This window comes from Phyllostomus discolor, chromosome 11 (assembly GCF_004126475.2).
Source record: "Phyllostomus discolor isolate MPI-MPIP mPhyDis1 chromosome 11, mPhyDis1.pri.v3, whole genome shotgun sequence".
Lineage (NCBI taxonomy): Eukaryota > Metazoa > Chordata > Mammalia > Chiroptera > Phyllostomidae > Phyllostomus > Phyllostomus discolor.
Window position 1 is genome coordinate 52,254,592 of NC_040913.2, and position 13,667 is coordinate 52,268,258.

General features: G+C 38.7%; 1 protein-coding gene across 1 annotated transcript in view; it reads left to right on the forward strand.

Moving 5' to 3' along the window:
• FARP1 (FERM, ARH/RhoGEF and pleckstrin domain protein 1) overlaps positions 1 to 13,667 on the forward strand; it is a 310,831-nt gene that overhangs the window by 73,103 nt on the left and 224,061 nt on the right.

Below are 13,667 nucleotides of genomic sequence, written 5' to 3' on the forward strand. Positions count from 1 at the left end.
GACATTCAGGCCTGACCCCTACAGAATGCTCAGATTCCTGCCTTCATGGGCCACTTTAGAACATGCACTCTGAAAATGCCAGCCACCTCTGTATGGTATGCTTTAAACACTTTTGTAGACTTTTATCTCTCATACCAATCAAGGGCCTGAAATTGTATGTAAGTTACTGTCAACAAAAGTGTCCAGTCTTTGAAGAAAGCTGTCTATTAGCTTACTCAGATATTCACATCCATACTTCATGAACCCTGGTGATAACTTATACTTTAGAGGAAAATATACTTGCCACATTCTTACAGTGTTATTTTTAGAGCACTTCCAAATTGTTTGACACCCAAAATTTTTCCCACTTGATTTTGGCAAGCATAGAACTCTGAAATTTTCAAATAGCTTTTATCAAAGTAAAACCAGCTACTTGGGTATAAGAAAGTAGAATTTCATAGTTGGCACTGATTTTGTAAATGTGGAGTGCAATGAATTAATAACAGTATGTTGATTTAGCTGTAACAAAAGCAGTTTTCAAGCCAAGATTGTTCAGTAAGAAAAAATGTGAGGTTTCTAATCTTTGAAAGGGTATTTAGAGAGATGAACAATAATTGTAAGCCTTAAGAAATACTGTAAAATGTTATTCAGCAGTAGCCATAAGTTTAGTCTTTTATCCTCTATGACATGATGATGATGATGATGATAATGAGGAGGAGGAGGTGGTGGTGGTGGTGATGGTAGTGAGGATGTGATGGGGATGATGAAAACATCGGTAGCTACCATTTATTTTTTTAAATTTTTTATTGTCGTTCAATTACAGTTGTCTCCATTTTCCCCCATTACTCTCCTGTGCCCTGCCCACCTCACCTCCCACATTCAATCCTCCCCTTCCCTCTCCCCGCTAATGTCCTGTCCATGAGTTCTTTATGTATGTTCCTTGACTGACTCTTACCCTTTCTTCCCACTTTATCACCCTCCCCCTCCACTCTGGTGACTATCAGTTTGTTTTTTATTTCCATGTCTCTGGTTCTATTTTGCTTGCTTGTTTGTTTTGTTGATTAGTTTCCACTTATAGGTGAGATCATTGGTATTTGTCTTTTACCGCCTAGTTTATTTCACTTAACATAATACTTTCCAGTTCCAGCCATGCAGTTGGAGGGTAGGAATTCTTTCTGCTGCATAGTATTCCATTGTGTAAAGGTACCACAGTTTTTTGACCCAGTTATTTACTGATGGCTATTTCCAACACAAGGCTGTTTCCAGGACAAGGGTGTTTCCAACACTTGGCTATTATAAATTGCACAGCCATGAACATTGAGGTGCATAGGTTCTTTTGAATTGGTTTTTCAGGATTCTTAGGCATACTCCAGCAGTGAAATTGCTGGGTCAAAAGGCAAGTTCCATTTTTAGTTTTCTGAGGAAATTGCATACTGTTTTCCACAGTGGCTGCACCGTCTGCATTCCCACCAACAGTGTACTAGGGTTCCCTTTTCTTCTCATCCTCACCAGAGCTTGTTTGTTGCTTTGTTTATGATGGCCATTCTGACTGGTGTCAAGTGGTACCTCATTGTGGTTTTAATTTGAATCTCTCTGATTAGCTAGTGATGTTGAGATCCTTTCATATGTCTATGGCCCTTGTATGTTCTCCTTGAACAAGTGCCTGTTCTCAGGTCCTTCACCTATTTTTAATTGGATTGTTTGTCTTCTGGAGTGTAGTCATGTGAGTTCTTTATACATTTGGAGATCAAATGCTTGTCCAAGATATCTTGGCAAATATATTTTCCCATATGATTGGTTCCCTTTTTATTTTGCTGATCTTTTCTTTAGCAGTACAGAAAGTTTTTATTTTGATGTATTCCAGATGTCGTCTTTAAGTACAGTTCAATAAAGTAGCTACTGTTTATTAAGCCTTATTTAAAGACAACACCCTACATCTATATCTTGTCTCAGGAAATCACTGTAGCAGTCCTCTGAGTCAGATATTCTGATCTTGTTTTTCAATGAAGAAACTAAGGCTTATATCAAGAAACTAATGAGACAGAAATTGGATTCCAATTCTGTTTCTGCCACATTTTTTACTGTGTGCTGGGTTTTACCATTCTAAACATAAGGATAGTAGTTTCTACCTCAAAAGATGGTTTTGAGGATTAAATGAGATAATGTATGTGGTAATGAAATGTAACTTATGAGGTATATATAGTCAGTCCTTTGTATCCATATGTACTCCGAATCCAGAGGAGAGTTGGCTTATATCCTTGGATTCAACCAACTGTGGATCAAAAATATTGTTTTTGATCCATGGTTGGGAATCTGAGGATGCAGAGGGGTGGGTGACTGTATGCATTGTTCCATGATATTTTTATATAAGGGACTTGGGGATCCTTGAATTTGGTATCTGAAGGGAGTCTTGGAACCAACACCCCATGAAAATCAAGCAATGACTGTACACAGTCAGTGTAGATTGCTGCTTTTGCCCAAGGTCAAACCATTGGTAAATGTTGAGCTTATTTTTATTTTAGTTTACTTTCTTTAGTTTATTTTATTGACTATGCTATTACGGTTGTCCCATATTTTTCTCTCCTTTATTCCCCTTCACCCTGCACCCTTCTTCCCTCCAGCATTACCCCTCCATCAGCTCAGGTCCATATTTGTGGGTCATACATATAAGTTCTTTGGATTCTCCCTTTCCTATACTATTCTTAACCTTATCTATTTTGTACCTATCAATTATGCTTCTTGTTCCCGCTGCCTCCCTGCTGATAACCTTCCATGTGATCTCCATTTCTGTTGATTGTGTTCCTGTTCGAGTTGTTTCCCTTAGTTTGTATTTGTTTTCTTCTTTTTTAAGGTTTTAGTTGTTGATAGTCGTACATTGTTGTCACTTTACTGTTCATAATTTTTGGTCATCTTCTCTTTCTTAGATAAATCCCTTTAATATTTCATATAATAAGGGCTTGGTAGTGATGAACTCCTTTAACTTGACCTTATCTGGAAGCACTTTATCTGCTTTTTCATTCTAAATGATAGCTTTGTTGGATAGAGTAATCTTGGATGTAGGATACTGCCTTTCATGACTTCAATACTTCCTTCCAGGACTCTTCTTGCCTGTAAAGTTTCTTTTGAGAAATCAGCTGATAGTCTAATGGGAACTCCTTTGTAGGTAACGGTCTCCTTTTCTCTTGCTACTTTTAAGATTCCCTCCTTATCTTTAATCTTGAGTATATGTAATTATGATGTGCCTTGGTGTGTGCATCCTTGGGTCCAGCTTCTTTGGAACTCTGAGCTTCCTGGGCTTGCATGTACATTTCCTTCTCGACAATGAAGAAGTTTTCCGTTCATTATTTTCTCAAATAAGTTTTTCAATTTGTTGCTCTCCTCTTCCCCTTCTGGCACCCTTGTGATTTGGATGTTGGAGCATTTAAAGTGGTCATGGAGGTTCCTCAGCCTCTCCTCATTGTTTTGAATTCTTGTTTCTCTATTCTTTTCCAGTTAAATGTTAATTTCTTCCTTCTGCTCCCAAATCATTGATTTGAGTCCCCATTTTCTTCCCTTCACTTTTAGTTCCCTTTTTATTTTTTCTTTATTTCACTTATAGGCTTCACTTCTTCCTTTATTTTGTGGAAATATGCAATCATTTCTGTGAGCATTCTGATTACTAGTGTTTTGAACTCTGCATCTGATAGGTTTGCTCTCTCCTCTTCGCTCAGTACTTTTCCAGGAGTTTTGATGTGTCCTTTCATTTGGACCTTATTTCTTTGTCTCAGTGCCATACCTGTTACATTGTAAGGGGTGGAGCATTGGTTATTCTCCACAGTGGAGCAACCCACTTCCCTACGTTGTGGCACCTGTATATGGACAGGGGTCAGAGAGGGAACAGTGCTGCTTGCTCGGCTTTGGCCCCACTTTCAGTCACTTCCCCCATTTTGCACAAGCAGATTGTGCCCTTTCAGGTGGTACTCTGCACTCATTCCTTGGTGAGTCAACTCATGTACATTCTGGGATCATGTGTGCCCCTCCAACAGAATCTTTTATGAGACTAGGAGTTTCTCCTGCTGTTGGAACCCCCAAAGTTTTTTACAGTCAGAGGTTTTTAAGTACTTAGTTTCCCACACTGGAAACCCTGGATTGTGTAGTCAGTCTTGCTGCCCAATGTTTCCTCTTGGCTTATCTGCATAAATGAGACCACCTGGTCCACCAGCCGCCTCAGCTGCCTTGCCCACCCAGTCTGTTGGCCCAGTTTGCCAGCCACTGCCTTGCCTGTGTGTCCTCTCCACCCTTGCTTCCCATCTCTGCCTTTCTTACCCAATCTGGATGAATGTTTCTTCTTTAACTCCTTGGTTGTCGGACTTCCATAGAGTTCAGTTTTCTGGCAGTTCTGGTGTTTTTTGTTTTTAAATTGTTCGTTCCTTTGGTTATGCAAAGAAGCAAAATGTATCTGCCTACATTTCCATCTTGGCTGGAAGTCTCTGTTGAGCTCATTTTTAGACCTCAGTTTTGATTCTCAGCTTTGAACCCAGGATTTTACCCATTTGACTTTATAGCCCTTCATTAGTTCACAGCAAATTTTCATGTAATCTGGGCCTTGTGGTTATTTTTTGGTTGGTTATAACAAATATAGTATTTGATAGAGAAGTTATTCTGGGCTTGAGGTCAGAATCTCTAGTGTGTGCCTGTTTACATGCATGCACATATACTTTCCATGTGGGATCTTGAAGAAAATTGATCAGCAGTTTTGTCTGTTTGTAGTACAGTGTGGGACATATCAGATCATTGAGAACATTTTGAAAAGAACACTCTCTGTAGTTGTCCATGTAATCTTTCATTCTAGCTACTTTATTCTGAGATTACCTCAGTTCACTCACTTCTCATTATGGGGACTCTGAGCTTCCAGACAAAGTGGTGATATGAGTGGGTGCCCTTGACAAGCACTGTGTCCTTCTCCACCATGCCCAAATAGCCGTCTCATAATGATATGTACCATTATTGGTGTTTGTCTTGTCTAAGCATTTTGGGTTTGGTTGCAAGAGGCAAGTGTTTAATCTGAGCTCTACTCTTAACAACTGTGTGATTCTGAACAAACTACTTACTTTGGTGAGTCTCAGTTACATTAACTGTAAAATTATGAGAATAATAGTTATCTATTTTTGAGTTAGCAATAGTGCCTGTGAACGTGACTAGATAGCACATGTGAAATAATCAGATATCTCTGGGCACTTAATAGGTGCTCAATAAAAAGGAGGTCTTCTATCCCAGTGATATGAGGCTGTTGGAAGAATTTTGTCTGTTGTATTTGTGTTGACTCTATTAATGAGAAAAGTATTCTTCTTCCTATATTGCTGTAAATGCAGAATGACATTTAAGCCAGATAAGCCAAATGTATAATAATTTATCCCTGGTCAGCTATTTAGACATTCATATTCAACGTCTGCATTAATTACCTCACATGAATTCACAAGAAATTGTGGAGAATTCAGGAGTTAGCTCAGTGCTAGAATTAATTTCCTTTCAACAGACTATCTAGAGAATATCCATAATACTATAAATGAAAACATATGTTAGTATAACTGACAGTGCAGAAATGGGAAAAGTAACCACAGAGATTTTCAGGAACTACTTCTTGGAGAAGAGCTGCTGGCTTTGCCACAGCTGGGGGGAAGAAAAAGACACATTTAGTACTAAGTTCCTTTTATGGCAATACTCTTTTTTAAAGATTGTTTGCATTGAAAAGCAAAGGAAGTAATTTTTATTCCTAGAATACAATAAGGAAACCAAGAGAATTGAGCTACATTTAAGAAATGAGGTTTTGGGCATGTAAGGGTAAGCAAGAGTGGGGAAGTCTCCTTTGGCCACCCAAAATTAGCTTAATTTATGAGCAAGGCAGAAAATTTAAAAAGTAGAAAATGTCCATTTTGCAATTTTCTTGTGAATGCAAAAGTGGCTATGTAATCATAAGATACACTGATTGCTGACAACTTAAAATATTACAAAACAGCTCTTTTTAATTGAATTTACTTTCCCTGGGTTGGTTTTGAAAAATATTAGTAATGAGAATTAGGTGGACCTGTGTATTTTATTTACTGTCTCTTTTATAGCCATTGTACATAGCAAATTTCTTTTAGAGCTAGTAAAGCATGGTATCTGTCAACCAACGATCATTGGTGCAAATTCAACACCAACAGGAATCCCCAGTTTGGGGTGCAGTGAAGAAGAAAATTATTTAGTGCAAACAGCTCAACAGTGATACAGCATGGCTGCTATGGAACAGTTGAATTGTGCTACAGGGTGGCCATGAAAACTGTGCCACGGTGCTGCCCTAGGGTCAGGCCCCTCTTCAGCTAGGTGGCTCCACTCTGCACAGGTCCACTGAGACATCAGGCAGGGAAATGCATTCTACAGTTTCAGCAGAAAGTGTGCTTCCCAATTTGGAGGGGAGCTGGCTTATACAGACAGAAGTCTCCATGCCCTGGTCTCTGGTTGGTCAGACTAGAGTAGCTCTGATTGGTCAGAGCCCATGCATCTCTAATTGAATGGGGAAAGCCTCAGTCCTATTGGTTGAAATAGAACTTCAGAAACTCTTTATGAGCTGTGGCTCAGAAAATACAGTTCAGACAGGCAATTTAGCACAAAGATTTCTCCAGGAAGTACAGTTTTGTGGGAGGCCCCATCCCACAGAACTCTCCTTACTGCCAGAGATGAGAATCAAGGATGCTTGACACAATCTGTTGTTCTGGTGGGAAAGTGGGTGGTGATTCCCTCTAATGCAGAATGCTAGAGCCCTTCTCCAAAACAGCTTTATTGGGATGGGTATAAAGCAGGGGTATACAGTATGCATGCAAAGCTTTTCAATCAATGTCTAAAGGCCATAGATAACAATTGAGAAAACACAGAGATCTGCCTCATGTCAGGGTCTGTTAGAAATACTGGCACCAGATGGTTGTTAAGGCATGGTTCATGAGATTAGGAGTTCACTCCCTTATGCTTTGAATTTAAACATCTGGTTTATATCCACAGAGCTATACAAAGCAAAGCAGGCTTCAAAGGATACAATGTATCTTCAGGCCTGAATTTCCCACAGGAACCCTCAGTGTTAGTATAGGGCTGTGCTTGCCTCCTGTATCCCCCATCTTCTGGTGGACACTTACAGCAAGGCCTTGCTCTGGCAAGGCTACAGTTTCTGTATACTACACAAAGTGGTCCCCAACACAGTTTGCCTGACAGAAATGGATACTAGTTTCTGCTTTTGTGCCTTTTTAATTTTTTTTGAGCCCAGTTAGGCACCGGGATCCCTTCTTAGTTCTAAGGATTCACACAGCATAAATTCAAGTTTTAAATTTAAAAAGGTCCCTTTCAGAAAATCTGATTCCCAGTACATGACTATTCATGACCTTTGTAGATTTCATATACTGTATGTCAGGCAGAGGTCATGTAGGAAAGATCTCTTATAACTACAAGAAAAGGATGTATAGCAGAAATATTTATTGAGAACTGTGGGTCATTGTTTGGGCATCATCTAGCCTTTTTCTCCACCCCCAAATCCAGAAAAATCTATTTGAATACTAGAAACATCACTGAAAATTAAAGCAAAGACCCTTTTGGTGAGCAATTTGGCAACTGGTCAAAAATGTTAAAAATGTTCATAGTTTGCTCCAGCAATTTCACTTCTAGAAAGTGCTCTTAACAGATTTAATAGAAAGAAATAGCCCATTGAAAGGTGTTCATGAAAGTGATGTTAATAATAAAAACAAAACCATAAGTCTATTTCAATTATTGTTTAACCACACACACAATCCTATGTAACTATTAAAATGTTGATAAGTATTTTATTGCAAATAAAATAGGACATTTGTTATCCTGTTTAAAGTAATGAATCAATATTTGAAATCTGAGAAATTTTTGTATAATGTTATTAATTCTGAATTCATGAAACTGTAAAATGTATGCATGGTAGAGACAGAAAGTAGAATGCTAGTTGCCAAAGACTGGAGGGAAGGACAATGGGGAGTTATTGGTGAATGGGTACTCAGCTACAGTTTTGGAAGATGAAAGAAGTTCTGGAGATGGATGGTGATGAGAGTTGCATGGCCTTTATAGATTTCTTATACCATATGTCAGGCAGAGATCTTATGGGACAGATCTCTTATAACTACAAGAAGAGGATGTATAGTAGAAATATTTAGTGAGAACTGTAGCGAGAATGTGCTTGATGCCACTGGATGTTGCACACTTAAAAATGGTTAAAATGGTAAATTTTGTCATATGATTTTACCACAAATTAAAAAAAAGGTAAACGTAATAAAAATAATGAATATTAGCAATAATAACTTTTAAAATGTGCTTGTGGTTGTCACTCACCATTGGAAAGATTTGCTTTCTGAAGGAAACTTTTATTTTCAATTATAAACATTTTAGTATGTATCTCTTAAAATATCAATTCTTTCAAAACAGTTACTATACCATTATCACATGTAAATAATTATCAAAATAACATCATGAATACCAAAAAACCATTTTTTGTTGAAAAATGCAGTATGTGTGCTTCACTTCCTCAAGCTTTTTTTGGAGATGGAATCATCTGTGTTTCTAGAACACCACTGGTGTTGGCAGTGTCAAGAATCTGACACAATAGCCCTGGCCAGTGTGGCTCGGTTGGTTGGGCATCATCCCACAAAGCAAAGGGGTAAGCTGGTTCGATTACTGGTCAGGGCACATGCCTGGGATAGGTTTCGTTCCCTGGTTGGAGCACGTAGGAGAGGCAGTCCATTGATGTTTCATTCCCACATGATGTTTTTATACCCTTTATTTCTCCCTCCCTTCCCCTCTATCTAAAAATAAACCTTTAAAAAAGAGAGAATCTGATACAATAGAAATATGTTCTGTTGGACATGGTAGGATTTTATGAAGGGTGAGAGTGATAGTATTTGCCAATCTTTCCTCCTGACACAGTCTAATGATGTCAAATTGAAAATAAGCATTTTCCTTTTTTCTCTTTTGTTTTCATCACTTTTCCCTCATCCTTTACTGCCTTGTTGCTGCTCTATATACATATATCTGTTCAAATTCCCATTTAAGAAGTAGAACCCCTGATTGATGTGTGGCGTACAAGTGAAGATACCCTAGCTAAAACTTACAATCTCTCAGATGCTGATGTTTTAGTCATTGTTTACCTGATGAATAGGACCTGTTAAAAGCAGGCATGAAACCCTCTTATTCTCACTATGATTTTGCCTTTAAAAAATCGATAGTAGAGTTTATAAAGCCACTAACCAGTATTGTTTCATGTCAGATGTTAGTACATCTTGATAATGGATTAGACCACCTGAACACAGTGCTTGTTAATTTGTTGCATTAAATGAGTATCACGAAGTTGAGAATGGCCAGATTACCAAGAGTAAGGTTTGAAGTGAGAAACCTGAATATAGCAGAGATAGGTAAGGGGAGCAAGAAAGAAAAAATCAATCACTCACCTCTCTGTTGAGACCTCTCATTCTCTGGCCAGGCATCATAATTTCTTATCATAACGAAGTGACAAATTCTAGGTGAAGCAACCCAGGAATACTGCCATTTAGTAGGATTCTTTATATGTATTTATGGATTTTATTTGGTAGTATAATTCAAGAATTGGAAAGGCTTCTTACATTTCCTTTTTTGTTTTGTTTGTTTTAACCAACAACACACGTTTGCTTGTCTTAAGAAATTTATTTTGGAGGTAGGCTGGGCTTATGTAACAGCTGTCTACATGCCCTTCTGCCCTCAGTGTTGGTCCTCCCCTGAGTGAGCACAAAGGACCAGAAGTTTGTATGCCCAGGTTTCCTGGCCACTGGCAGCTCATACCATCCTTTTCATCAAGTTTCACAGTGTTTCATTATAAAAATGGGTGGCATTACATTTTTAAAATTTATATTCCAAAATGGTTTCTTGAAAACTTGATCTTGTGTGCACTTCAGAGAATCAGAAGAAAAGAGGGAGAGGCTTTTGGTATAAGCCAGACAGAGATTCAGACCAAAGAATCTGGTTGGGTGAAGAGGAGATGACTTGGGGAATGTTCCAGGGTCTATAGAAATAGGAAATTTAAAAGTGCATATGAAGGGTATGTGCATATGCATGTCTGTGTATCTGTCTATCTCAGTTTATGTCTATGTGTGTGCATATGTGTGTGTTGAGAAGAGCTGTGTAACCTTGGCCAGTTAACCTCTGAGCTTCAGTTCTGGTGTTCATAAAACAACAAATGATTCACTCAGGTTCTTTCTGCATTTGCTAGATGGGCAGCCCATGTCAAGGGAAATTCTAGAATAACTAATCTTTACATTAAGTAAATGACACAACAACAACAAAAAAATCAGGCATTCTCAGGCTTTATAATACATTTTTTTCTTTCACTGTCCACTGACAGCCTGAGAGCCTTATTGCCAGTAGCAAGGGCGGGAGGGACACTTTTTACTTTTAATAAAATTACTGGTCTTTTCTGCCCCTGAAAAGAATTTTTGTGCTCCTAATGTTAGCTGATTTAAGAAATGACAGGGGTTTTTCCTTATTCCTTTTCTTATTTATGACTTAGAATACTCACTAGTTGTCCTCAGTGGTTCTGCACACCATGCCAAAGGTATAATATGTTCTTTCATGTGTATTTTTGCTCATTGTTTATCCAACTGCCTTAAATATATAAAGTTTGTTTAAATTTCAATACGCTGTTAATCATTTCTTCTGTTGCCTATTGAATGGTAAAACATTACTTCATTTAAAATATTTTTGTATTTAAATTATTGTTGTTCAATTACAGTTGTCTGTATTTTCTCCCCACTCCTCCCTGTCACCCCCTCCAAACACACCTCCCTCCCTTGCTTCCACCCTCCCCCTTCGTTTTGTCCATGTATCCTTTATAGTAGTTCCTGGATACCCTTCTCACCACTGTCCCCTCCCCGTCCCCTCTGGCTATTGTTAAATTATTCTTAATTTCGATGACTCCAGTTATATTTTGTTTGCTTTTTTCTTTTGTTGATTAGGTTGCAGTTAAAGGTGAGATTGTTTCGGAAAATAACTCACATGCAGGAGAGATTGCAGAGCACGATCCTTTATTATGCGCTAGGGCTCAGAGGGGAATCCCAAATTCTGAGCCCAGATCTTTGTTCTCCTGGGGTTTAAATAGCCCCGGGCTTCCTACCTAGTGGTGAAGCGAGGTTACAGAAGCCAAATGCGGAAGTTAGGTCTAGCTACCTTATGGGAAACAAAGGAGCAAAGCACAGGAGGAAATTTGCAGAAGCAACAGAGCACAGGAGCTTATCATGGGGGTTAGTGTATGACCTTGAGATAATTGCTTATCTGGGAATGGCTGCTGTCTGGGAATGGCTGCTGGTCAGCTCCTACCTAAGAATAGCTACTGCTCAGCTATGTCCTATCACAAGATCATATGGTATTTGTCCCTCACCAACCTGGCTTATTTCACTTAGCATAATGCTTTCCAGTTCCATCCATGCTGTCGCAAAGGGTAGGAGCTCCTTCTTTCTGTCTGCTGCGTAGAATTCCATTGTGTAAATGTAACTGTAGTTTTTTGATCCACTCATAGCACTTAGGTTGCTTCCATCACTTGGCTATTGTAAATTGTGCTGCTATGGACATTGGGGTGCATATGTTCTTTTGGATTGGTGTTTTAGGGCTCTTAGGATATAATCCCAGCAGTGGAATTGCCAGGTCAAAAGGCAGTTCCATTTTTAGTTTTCTGAGGAAATTCTATAGAGTTTTCCACAGTGGCTGCACCAGTCTGCATTCCCACTAACAGTGCACTAGGGCTCCCTTTTCTCTGCATCTTCTCCAACACTTGTTTGTTGATTTGTTTATATTGTCCATTCTGACTGGTGTGAGGTAGTATCTCATTGTGGTTTTAATTTGCATCTCTGTGATGGCTAGTGATGCTGAGCATCTTTTCATGTGTCTCTGGGCCCTGTGTATGTAGTCCTTGGAGAAATGTCTGTTCAAGTCTTTTGCCCATTTTTTTAATTAAAAAAGTCCAGCTTCATTAAGATATTAGACACATGTCACATATACAATTTAAGATATATGACATGAAGGATTACTACATGTATAATTGTGAAATGACTACCACAGTAACATTAACACCTATGTCCCCTTCCGTAATTACTATTTTTGGGGTGGTAACATTTAAGATCTATTTTCTTAGTATGACTAATACTTTAAACTCTGTTTATGGATATTTTAAAATATATTTTATTGATTTTGCTATTGCAGTTGTCCCATTTTTTACCCCTTTATTACTCTCCACCCTGAACACCCCCTCCAACCCACATTCCCTGCCTTTAGTTCATGTCCATGGGTCATACATGTAAGTTCTTTGACTTCTACGTTTCCTGTACTATCCTTAACCTCCCCCTATTTTCTACCTACCATTTATGCTACTTATTCTCTGTACCTTTTCCCTTTATATCCCTCTCCCACTCTCCTGCTGATAACCCTCCATGTGATCTCTATTTCTGTGATTCTGTTCCTGTTCTAGTTGTTTGGTTAGTTTGCTTTTCTTTTTGCCTTAGGTGTGGTTGTTAATAACTGAGTTTGCTGTCATTTTACTGTTCATATTTTTTATCTTCTTTGTCTTAAGTAAATTTCTTTAACATTTCATATACTAAGGGCTTGGTGATGATGAACTCCTTGAACTTGACCTTATCTGAGAAGCACTTTATCTGCCCTTCCATTCTAAATGAAAGCTTTGCTGGATAGAGCAATCTTGGATGTAGATTCTTGCCTTTCATGACTTGGAATACTTCTTTTCAGCCCCTTCTTCCATGCAAAGTCTCTTTTGAGAAATCAGCTGACAGTCTTATGGGAACTCCTTTGTAGGTAACTGTCTTCTTTTCTCCTGCTGCTTCTAAGATTCTCTCCTTATTTTCAATCTTGGGTAATGTAATTATGATGTGCCTTGGTGTGTTCCTCCACCAAGTGTGGCTCCAACTTTTTTGGGGATTCTCTGAGCTTCCTGGATTTCCTGATAGCCTATTTCCTTTGCCTGAATGGGGAAGTTCTGCTTCATTATTTGTTCAGATACATTTTCAATTTTTTGCTTTTCCTCTTCTCCTTTTGGTGCCCCTGTGATTCAGATGCTGAAAAGTTTAAAGATGTCCTGGAGGTTCCAAAGCCTCTCCTGATTTTTTTTTTTTGAATTCTTGTTTCTTCATTCTGGTTCACACCGTTGATTTGAGTCCCAGTTTCCTTCCCGTCACTTTTGGTTCCCTGTACATTTTCCTTTGTTTCAATTAGCATAGCCTTCATTTTTTCATCTAATTTGCAGCCAAACTTAACCAATTCTGTGAGCATCCTGATTACCAGTGTTTTGAACTGTGCATCTGATAAGTTGGCTATCTCTGCCCCACTTAGTTTTATTTTTTCTGGAGCTTTGACCTATTCTTTCATTTGGGCAATTTTTTTTTTTTTTTTTTTTTTTTTTTTTTCAGCACACCTATTAAGTAGTGAGGGGTGGAGCCTTAGGTGTTCACCAGAATGGGGCAACCCACATTGATTTGTTGTGACTCTGTATGTGGGGGAGGGGTTCTAGAGGGAACAGTGGTGCTTGCTCTGCTCTCTGCCAGCTTTTGGTCACTTCCCCCACTAACCACAATCAAATTAGACCCCGGTGGTGCTGATTCATGGGTGGGTGGGTTTGTGTATGTTCTAGGACCCAG